General features: G+C 37.1%; 1 protein-coding gene across 3 annotated transcripts in view; it reads left to right on the forward strand.

Annotated features, from left to right (window-relative positions):
• The window catches only part of Ctnna3 (catenin alpha 3), a 1,561,788-nt gene that overhangs the window by 711,000 nt on the left and 840,346 nt on the right, over positions 1–10,442 (forward strand). The window lies entirely within an intron of this gene.

Below are 10,442 nucleotides of genomic sequence, written 5' to 3' on the forward strand. Positions count from 1 at the left end.
TATATGTATACATATATATGTATATGTATATATATATATATATACACACACACACACACACATATATATTTATAAATTGAATTTTGGGAAACTTTAACGGTGCTGCCAACTTTGGAAAAAGTCATCCCAATTTACTGTGTTGACTTGGCATTGTACAGAAATGGACAACCATATTGGTCTAGAAATGTTAATTTATTTTTATTTTTATTTTTATCTTTTTCCATGTGTACAGGGGTACGTACTAAATATGTAAGGTCATATCTACGTGGGTTTGATTACAGAAACTAATAAAGTATTCTCTAAATAATGAAAAAAAGAATAAGACTACAAGAGCGAGAAGCAATTTAAATATGTTCAGGGACCATTTTCATCTCCAGAATTAAGGATTATTTTGATGTTACGTCGTTGCCTTTTCTCTTTTACTGTCGTTTTTAGTTTTATTTCAGGATTCCCTATTTTTAATGTTCATACAGAGATTTCTTTAACTGAAATACCAAGTAGTTTCTTGGGTGTGAAAAACTACAATAGTACACAGGATCCTAATGAGATAATTAATAATGTGATAGGAAGTAATGTAGGGAAAGTGGGAAGGGTGGGGGAAAGGTAATAAGGGAGAGAAAAAAATATGAGAAACTGAAAAAATGGAAATAAAGTGTTTGTAAATGGGGAGGGGAGGAGAGGGTGAAGGGAGGGCAGGGACAAGGGGAAAAATGAGGATCAAGACCTATTATGTAAAGGTACGGAATCCCAATGATGAATGTAATTGTATTGTATACCTAGATTGTACCAATAACCTCAATAAAAAGAAAGAAAAAAAAAGATATTCATGTACAGCTTCAGACTCCCTTTTATGGATGTGATTGTTATGTATATTTAAATTGTAGCAATAAGATTAATTTTAAAAAAGAAACCAATTAGACCAAAAGTTAAAACATGTAGATCTAAAAACAACCATTTAAATTTCATCTTTCCATTTTTAAATCTTTTATTTTTGTTTTCCCCTGGATAAATTGTTTCTTTTCCTCCATACAAATCTGACCCATTTGTGCTGAAGCTACTAATTTTATTATTATTGCTTTGCCTGAACCCCCAATTTTCCTCACGTTGAATTCATATATTCTAATTTTAAAGCGATGACAGAGGAGGAGTTAAGGAAGTGTAAAGCCATGGTGTTCCAGTTTTTAGATAGAACATTCTTCCAGCAGGGGAGATGCCACCGTGTTGTTTTGGTGGAAACATGTAGGCATCCTGCACTCTCGGTAAGAACCATTCATGCGTGGTGCCCTTGGCACCTTGAACTGTGTATTGGCAATGGTGCACATAGCAGATGGGGCTGAGTACAGGCAGTCAAGTGCTCAGGCTCTGGTCTGAACTGACTAATGGTTTTGATGGCAGAAATTCAAGGCCAAAGTACTGGAATGCCGGTCTTTGTGGTGCATTGAGTGTCTGAAATTAAAGGAATGAAACCACTCCCTCTCTACTCTAACTCAACCTTAATTAGTTTTGAATTAAATAGTTTCCATGACCACATGAGGTACATTTTGGTTTTTACTGATCAGGATTAGTGTAATGAAGTCTCCACCCCTTCATTATCCTCCACAAAAGACCACTGAGAGGCTGATTTAAAATGCCAACCGAAGTGGTATGTCGCTGGTAAATATTTTGATATGTATAGCACATTTTCATATCCGTGTCCTATGTAGAAAACCTGTAGGTGTTCACTTGAAAAATGCCAGGACCTAATGTAGCATAGAATCAGCATGGATATTTGGCTTTACTCCACAACTCTGAGAAGGTCATTTGTCAGAGCTTTCAGAATTATTTCATGTTAGATCCTGGTCTAAAATAAAAATGCAATCCAAGAAGTAGTTTGCAGCTGAATGTTTTAAATCATCCCTTGTCAGACCAATGTTGTTAGTTTGTTCATTAAAACTCAGTCCTACTGCAGCCAAGATCATGGCTTCAGCCATGTGGCTATTTAGCTTTATTCTATTGTTGTATCACAGATTAGTCTTAACCCTACTACAGGTCTTGCAGGTGCCTTGTCATTGATAGAAGAGAATTACCAGCTCTCCTCTGGGAGGAGAACATTGCAAGCTCCAAGAATCAGGAGCTTACATGACAAGCAGCCAAAATCTAGTTTTTATTTATTTCATTAGGTTTCTAGGTATAGACACAAAGTACCCTGGAGAAGCACCTGTGCGTTGGTGAGTCCATGATTAACATATGGACTAAAAAAAGCCTTTTCAGGCTAATTTTTTGCTAAGTTTTCCACTTTGATAAGAATAAACTGGCACACAAGATATTCTTCTGGATCACCATAGCTGACGTTGATCTGCTAGACTTTGCCTAAATAAATTGTATAAAACTACCTGTAGATTTTTAAAGATAATGTATAAAAATATGTATACTCTGTGTTCTGTATATTAGATTACCATACAACTCAGACTATTTGGCTTCATATATGAATATCATTGCATGATCTTGAGCTATGTTGGAATTGAGTTCACATAAACTGTCTCTTGTGTTGTTTTCATCCTATTCACATTCTTTTAGAGACTGAAAGAGCAGAAACATCCATGGGGTGCAGGAGTTGGGTGATTATAATAACTGAGAAAAACAGTGGGTAATCTAGAATGCCGCCTGATAGTGTCTGACATAGTTGATATACAATGTAGACTGAGTGACAGGATGAAATGGCTTGCTTAATTCAATGCTTTCCATATCTAGCTCTACTGATACAGGCAGGAGAATATCCAATGTCTTCTTCAATGCTACCTCCATTTTATTGTTGTATAGTCAGAAGATTTCCTAAGAAATTTCCTAAGAGTGGTAAGGTTGTGATCTCAGGACCATGTATAGTTTTTATTTTCCTTGTTTATAATTTGGGTTTTTAGCAAAACCACTGTTATAGGGTACTGTTATTTTTCTGATTAAAACTTTGTTTTGTTAATCATATAATATAACATTACTACAAAAAGCCCAAAGTCAATCTAATAAAATAGCAATGAAGATATGTCATTTCTTCTATTACACAGCACATGCTTTCTATATGTGTCAGTCACTGGCAAATTCTGCTATTAAGTCATTGGCAAATTCTGCTTTTAACCTGTTTTTAGTCTTGTTTCCAAGGCCAGGATCTTCAAAGTCCCTAGGCATAGCTATCAATTCTGACATAGTCACCTATTAAGAAGAAGTTAGTATTTGCTCGAGTAACAAATTCTGAAACATTAATAGCATAATATAGAAAAACAGTCTTCCATCTATCCAGATGTCTTCAAGCAGGGGAGCAGGGGTGAGTGATGTGGGGAATATACTGTCTTATGGCTCTGTCATCATGACGTATAGCTTGTATTTCATTGTGAATTGTGGCAGGGAGGGAGGGAGAGAGAGAGGGAGAGAGAAAGAGAGGGACGGAGGGAAGGAGGGAGGGAGGGAGGGAGGAAGAGCCTGTATTTTTCTGCTTACCAGTCACATTTATAGTCAAGGACTGACTGAGGAATGTGTGTTGAGGAAGAGGAATATGAAAGAAGAACTGATAAACATAGCGTCATTACTGACACACTGTTATTTTGTTATCCTCTTTTCCATTCCCTGAACTTTATCATCTTACAATCAGTAGTTTGGGGATCTCCATTCTGGCTTCTCGGCCTGGTCTCTGATATCTGCAAGGCATTCTTAGCATTGCTGTCAGAGTCACTTTCTCAACACACAGCCTTTTCATATCAGTTCTGTGACAACAGCTTCAAAACTTCCACCTCCATCACTGATTTTATTCTGTCCGGAATCTTCTGTGTGTGTCATGTAAGACCTTACCATTTGGCTCCAGGTTCCATTTCTAGGCTTATCACTGTGCATCTCCAACATGAACAATGAACCTGAATTTTCATTCCAACCTTAAAATCATAGTTCCCTAAACATGCCTTGTGAAGATCCATCACTATTTTTATTTTTCCCTGTGTCTCTAACCACCCCTAAAGTATTTCTGCTCCAGGAATCCAAAGTGGTTGCTCCTTTTGGTGTACTCCCATTGGATCAATTACTTGTTTTACTCAGCTGGCACAGGCATTATTGATTTTTATCATTACTTAATTCTTCCTGGGCATTGTCTTCTCTCTTAGGTCATTTGCAAGATAGGAGACTATATAAAGTGTCCAACAAAAATGTATACATACTTCAGGAAAAAATAATAATATGATTTTTCAACATATGGTGTTACCCTCATATGGGGGAACCCTAGAAAATACCATATATCACAGAAAACCCACTATGCTACTGACCCTTACAGAAGAAATTGAAAATGCATGTGCAGCAATCTCAATGGACCAAGATTACTCAAGCAGGAGTTTGCCATACTAATAAATGTCTGAAAGCTAATGGCTACCACTTTGACCACCTTTTGTAATTGTAGAGGTCAAAGGTAACTTGTATCAATCCCATGATGTCTCAGTAAATTTGGTATTAAAATATTTGTACAGATCATTTTTCCTGAAGTGTATATGCAGTTTTTAGTGGATTCTGTACATATTGCATATTCCAGCAATGTCAGAAAGCTGCTAAACAAGTAATAGTATATGGTGCGATTTGTTGAGAAGAAGAAATGCTTGAATGATGGAGTAGGCTCTAATTTGTTTTACATGACCTGCAAGCTCTGGTTTTTTGTAAAGTTATGGTAACATGATGATAGGATTTATACTTTTATTTCTAGTACAATATGACTGTGTACAATGTGACTTATGGACAATGTGAGGACTGTGATTCAGTAATATTAAAATGAATATTGTGATTCTTGATGACAATACCATCTTAGTTACTTTTTCTCATTGCTGAGACACAATACATGACACTCAAAATTAAAAAGGAGAAAAGGAGGAAAGGAGGAAAGGTTTATGGTAGCTTATAGTTGGTAGAGGTTTCAGTTCATAGTTGGCTGGCTCCAGTCGTGGTGGCACGACAGAGGAGAAACAGTTCATAGCAAGCACTGAAGTTGCAAAGCAGCAAGTGACAAGCAGCAACCTTCTTTCTCTCCCCTATATTCTATCCAGACTACCCACCTGAGGGTTGGTGGCACTCCCACCTAAGGTGGGGCACCCTTAATCCTGGAGTTGCACCACAATTAAATCACATTTTTAATCCCAGCATCCCACATTCTACATCCAGACATCTCTGAAAAGCTTCACCAGTGGCCACATGAGGCTTTGTAGGGACATCTAGACATAAGCCATGATAGCATCTTTGCTTTATTTTTTGTTAATAAACTTATAAAGTCTCTTTCTTAACGACCTAGCAAGATCAGTGGTTCATGGTAGTGAGTTTTGGGTACTATATCCTGTATATTAATACCATGATTAGGAAGTAGCTACATAATTTTGAGTGCAGGGCTTTGGAGCCAGACAGTTGTGGGTTTAAATTCCAGAATCTGCCACTTGTGACTGTGAACCTTTGGAGATTTGGCTTCTCTGAACCAAATTCTGTAAAATGGCTGTAATAGCTACTCCTGTCATAGAAATGTTGAGATGATGAATGACTCAAAGTCGGGATCGAGCTCAGGTCCTTGCGCTTGAGAGACAGGCGCAGTGCCACTGAGCTGAATCCCTGGCCCTGACATGAAATTTTCAAGATACTTAAACCATGATTAATAGAAAGTTACTGCTCAAAAATACTTAATTTTATTACTAAAACTTATGCTATTTAAGAAAAGAGAGATGTCGCTTTATTGGTGCTAAAAAGGCAACATTACTTCCATTATTCGTCTTCCTGGATTCATTTTTCGTGTGGTACTGGCTGGTGGAAGAATAGATTCACAGAAACGGCTCCATCAAAGAGAACTCTGGCTGCCAGTGCCCCTCCAAAGCCAACATACTGGGGCCACTGTACAGGTTAAAAAGAGCTTCCTCTGTGTGATTCACTGGGCTGTTGGAATTGTCTCCCATAATGAGTCCAGGGCCAGCCTGTGTTGTGAGAGGTATGACTAATTGTAGCAGCAGGCTGTGAAGTGACAACTTTAACCATGGTTGTTTTTCAAATCAGGTAAAACCATAATATGGACATTGACAAGGGTGGCTCCAGTTAGAACAACACAACCAGTAAGAAAAAGTAATAAAAAGAAGACACTGTGGTTCATGCCCGGTCTTGTTTTGTTATGCTTCCTAGCAGAGCAGCTGAATGAGAATTTAATTTGTGGTGAATACTGGCAGTGTGCTATGGAAAAATGGAATTTATAAACATTTTGAATTACTGGGAAGCTTGTGAAATTGTATGCTCTGTTCTGTTTTATACATTTCTATGAGTGTGATGCCTTGTTTTAATAGTGGAGGTTGAGGCTGCTGTCAGCAGGGTTTGGAACTTCATTCTATTCTAAAAGATTTAACACATACATCTGAGTCTTGAGACACAAAAGACTTCAGCATATATACAGTATATGGCAAATACTTCAGAAAATATTTGCCGAAAGTGTGGCAAATTAGATTTTATACCAAGCCCGACGTGTATGTTCATGGAAAAGAAAAATAAAATGAATGGAAAACAGGAGTGATGAATGGTGATAGTTTCTTTATTTAGTTTATCCAAGCTCTGCTTTACTGTTGTTGACTTTTGAGAATCTAGCATTCAGCAGGGAGTACCAAGGATCGTGTCAATGACATTTTCTTTATCCACAGTTGAATCTAGCAATATTTGTAGTGGGGAAAGTATCTAAAATACTAGTATCTTAACTGGGCTTTTAAATTTGAATTTCTAAACTTTAGCTATTATAAATCCATTCCAATATGGATTCTATCTAAACTTTCTTAGTCTCTGAGTCAAATTTGGGTGTGAAAATGAAATTCATTTTCTTGCATTTTGTTGATGAAATCTAAAATTACTTACCCAACTTTGGAGCTCCCAGTTTTTCTAGATGGAGTCAAGAATATAGAATAAAAACAAGCAGTTATAAACTGAGTTAATGGTCATGAGGCCTAAAAAAGGAAAGCTGGTTTTATTTTCTTAGACTCTATTTGCTTCTCTAGGAAAAATATAATTATCCTTCTCATAGATAAATGGGGAGAGGATTGTAGGCTTCCATCTCCCCACCTTTCTAAGAGTTCTGGCTGTCCTGTAGGCACTGACAGTTCATGAAGTAGTAAAAGGCAGCAGGAATAGGTGAACAGGTCGGAGCTGGCTCAGAACTGGAGTTAACCCTTGGCCCCTGTCCACTTCAGTGAAACATACTTCAAGTGAAAAATGTGCTTACTATACAAGAGAACAAGAGAAGCTAATGAGCCCTTCCTTTCCATATCCCCGCCAAACCCTGCTTCATCTTTTCAGGAATTCTGGGGTTGTCATTACCTCCAGGGACTTAGCCAGGCTATAGGCACAGGTCAATATAGGAAAAGCAGCAGGATGTATCATCAAACAAGATGGCTGATGAGAAAGTGGGAGTAAAAACAAGAGAAGTGGGTTCAAGGTGATGCCAAGGCAGGCAAATCAAGTAGTGCTGACTGTCTTCAGAGCAAGAGCAAAGAATAAGAGTGCCTGTGAATCACGCTGGCAGGGCTTCCAAGGTACCTCCCTGTCGTCCTTAAAAGAACAAAATAAAACTGTTCCTGGGAAAGTGCAGGGTTATGGCGGAGAGCCTAAGAAGAGTAGATCCTCAGAGATCAGATATCATGGGATAACTGCCTGTAAATTTTACATTTCCTGCTAATCTGTGTCTGATGAGTTTTTTTCATTGTCTGTTCCTTTTTTCCTTCCTCCTTCCATTCCTTTGGTTCTCTTGCCTTTGTTTTTATTTCTTCTAGTATGATTGCAATTATGGCCTTTCTTGATTCTACTAAGTTTAAACATTATTAGAGATGAGTTTGGGACTGCTCTACATTTTTGTTTTTCAATTCTGAATAGGGTCTAGATTTCAGTCATGGCCATAGATGTGTTGAAGACCAACACTTCCTAAAATTTGGCTTTCATGGGTGTAAATGTATGCAAAATGTATCCATATTACATTCTAGAAAAAGATCTTGCTAATGCATTATTGAAAGAATTAAATTAAATGAGGATTGCACATTACGTAGGCAGAGACATTTTAAAATGAATAGTGACTCTTAGAAATACCTAATAACTCCCAGACCACATCTACTTTCATAGGTTTTGAAAATAAAATTAAAAACAGGTATTTTTCTGAAAGGTCTTTAATCTCAATTTTATTTACTTTTCTAGAAGATTCAGTGATGCAAATAACATTTTTGTTTCAATGTTTAGTCTAATATATGCTTAATTTTAAGTCTTACTAGTTTGAGTTTTGTTTTCTCTTTCTGCAAGTTTTCAGACTGAAATGCCTAGGAACGCACACTTCAGCTACTCTGTGGCCCATCTTACCACCTATCCAGATCTTTCCCTGAAGCTGTAACAGTAATGAAAATAGGAAAATATTGCATTTTTCTTCTATGAGGAGGCTGGTAGTTATTACATATCTTGCCTAGTAATGTTACTCCTTTACAAGACTGAAGGCACAGTCTCAATTTATTTTAAACATGGCTTGGGCCTGCCTGATGTAACCTTCAGGGATTTAGCACATCAGCCAATGAACCACAAAACACAAATCTGCAGACACATGACAATGAAAATAGCTAAAGGTTTATACTGTACATAAAACTCTGAATGTGCCTTTATGCTTTAAGGACTCTTTTCATCCGTAGAGTATCTTTGCAACGATGGTCTCTGAGCCAGTGGTTGATTGCTTCTTTTTATTACTCTTTTTCCCAAATAATTCTATTACTCCCATCATTATGCCTCAGGTCCCGAAATAGGGTACTAATGAGAATATCTCAACATTCATGGATTGACTGGCATTTTAATCTTCTGCTGTGTGAGATGGGATTAGCAGACAGCCCAATTTTGTTATTTTAAAGTTTGCTATTATGTTGTCATGTTATTGAGTGGTTTTATTCTGTATAAGCACTAATAGTGCTTAAATCAGATACTGGATAGACAGAATCAGCAAGAGGCTTAACATAACCTATTTTTGGTAGTCCTGATAACATTTCTTATGCCATATGAATGGTAATGGATGATGGGCTGACTGACATTTCCACTGGTTGTGTTTCTACTTTTTTCTTTCTTTTTTCAGCAATAATTAAAAGCGAATGTGATATAATGAATAATAATAACTCACGAAGTGTTGTTGAGAATGTATGAATAGAATTTGGGTCTATTTTCCTGCTGCAGTTCTTTGGGGTCTTTATTCAACCATTGCATTTATAGCCCTTCCTCCTTTCCCCAGCTTCTCACTCAGCCACTCCCTCTCCATTTCCATGTGAAACTTCTCTCAGTCCCTTCTTCCCACCATTATACATTGTTCCAGGATATTTGCGTTTTGGAAGATCCCTGCCACATTACTCCCTAAACTCCTCACCTCATTTTCCAGAAAGCTTTGCTGACCTCACAGCTACATCCAATCTACTCCGGCTTGGCCCTCTTCACACACTACATTTATTTGTTCTTTACAGCACTGTGGCAGCTACAGTTGCACATTTGGTCATGTAAAGTTTGGTTAATATTTTTTCTTACTAGACTGTGAACTGAATGAAGGAAGGAGTAGCATTTGTTTCTATTTCTTTAGCAAGGAGTCTGGAATAGAGTAATACATATTAATTGAATGAATATCTAAATGAATAAGTGAATCCCACAGATAAAGAAATTTATAATGTTATTTTTTGTTTTTAAAACAAAGAACCTTATCAGTCTAGCACTTTCACTTCCAAAATATCTATTTTGGGGCTAAATAAAGCAAATGATTTAGATTGTTACAGACCAGGATGAACTTGGTTTAATGATAAAACATGAAATTTAGTAGAAATATTTTCAAACTTCTGAATATGGAAAGTTATACTAATATGTGTTGATAGAAACTTTTACTTGCAGACATACTCATTTATACATATATACATAAAATAATTGTAAAACTATTATTAAGCACCTACTATGTACAGGCAATATACTTGATATTAGAGAAGATACAAAACTGATATTTTTAATAGGTCTCACAGGAGGTGCTTCTACTTATATTTTATTGCATTTATTTTCTGTCACAGTTTTGCTCTTTCAAGGTTATTCAAAAGGATTCAGTAATATTCCCAATCTGACAAAGTTTGTAAGTGTCCCAGTTGGGAATTGTTACTTTTTGCAGCTGTATGACTGTACCTAACTATCTTTCAATTATCGGAGAAGTACCTGGCCAGGGTTTCTAGCTGATGTGCTCTGAAATCCAGCACAGTGTTAGTGTCTTGGTCACGGTTTCCCAGGACTGCTCCCAGAACGTGACTGAGACAGTAGGTATTCTAAGGTCCAGCTCTTCCTGGCATGCGTGGATCTCCTCGTTGAGTAACTTCGGCTTTAGAATCCCTCAGTGGCCTTATCAAACCTTTAGACTGCAGTCTGAGAAGCTTCTTCCATTTCCTCCATATATA

This window comes from Fukomys damarensis, unplaced genomic scaffold, assembly GCF_012274545.1.
Source record: "Fukomys damarensis isolate Sample0158 unplaced genomic scaffold, DMR_v1.0_HiC HiC_scaffold_20, whole genome shotgun sequence".
In the NCBI taxonomy this organism is placed as follows: Eukaryota; Metazoa; Chordata; class Mammalia; order Rodentia; family Bathyergidae; genus Fukomys; species Fukomys damarensis.